The following is a 1,120-nucleotide window of genomic DNA, read 5'->3' on the forward strand; positions in this document are numbered from 1 at the left end:
TTTCTTTCTTTCTTTCTTTCTTTCTTTCTTTCTTTCTTTCTTTCTTTCTTTCTTTCTTTCTTTCTTTCTTTCTTTCTTCTCTCTCTCCTCTCCCTTTTCTGTGATTATTGCCTGCAGTATTCAGTATAATGTTTGTTGTTGCTGTTTTTTGTTTGTATGTTTGTTCCTTTCTCTCTCTTTTTTTTCTTTGCTGGTGCTGTTTTGCTGTTATATGCTCCCCCTTCTACCTTTGGAAGGCTCTTTATCTCCATATTTTACACAAGAAGAGTCAGCAACTGCTGCCATATAACCAAGCTACAATCATACTCTATAAAACACCAAAACCCAGTGAAGAATGAATAACAACTGCCATGTTACAATACCTGTGACTGTTACTCTGAGTCACAATACCTGTGACTGTTACTCTGAGTTAGACAATAAAAAGAGTGAAAAGGGAAACCCACATCCTGATCACATCTTTCTGGAAGCAATTAGAAAACATAAAAAATACCAAAACACATACTCAATTAAGTATTAAGGCTACGGATAAACACTAAACATGTCCAATAAGCAAAAGCAGATGACCATATCAGCACATATCCAGAAACACGATAAAATGTCTGAGACAAATGACATAGAGGTAGACCTGGACTCCATTCTGAAAGGAGGGCAGACATTGGAAATGTCTGAGAAGGAACTTAGAAAAATGATTATAAAATGTTTCAAAACACTTTACAATGTAGTTGAGAAAAATAAGGAAGAAGTCAGGAAAGCGCTACAGGAACAATCAAATAAGATAGATACAGCATTGGAAACAATTCAAAACCTACAAAAAGAGGTCCAAATGATCAATAACAGAATATCAGAAATAGACAATACTCTGAAAGGGCAAAGGAATAGAATAGACGAGATGGAAGACAGTACCAGTGAGCTGGAAGATAAATCTCTTAATACCACTAAGAAAGAAGAATAAACACAAAAAAGGATTTAAAAAATCTGAAGAATGCCTAAGATTCATGTTGGACAACATGAAGAGGAATAACTTAAGAATTATAGGCATCCTGGAACAAGAAGAATCACACAAGACCATAGAGGCAATAGTTGAAGAACTGCTGGAAGAAGCTCAAAGAACCCCAGGAAT

This window comes from Chrysochloris asiatica, unplaced genomic scaffold, assembly GCF_000296735.1.
Source record: "Chrysochloris asiatica unplaced genomic scaffold, ChrAsi1.0 scaffold00051, whole genome shotgun sequence".
NCBI classification, from domain to species: Eukaryota; Metazoa; Chordata; class Mammalia; order Afrosoricida; family Chrysochloridae; genus Chrysochloris; species Chrysochloris asiatica.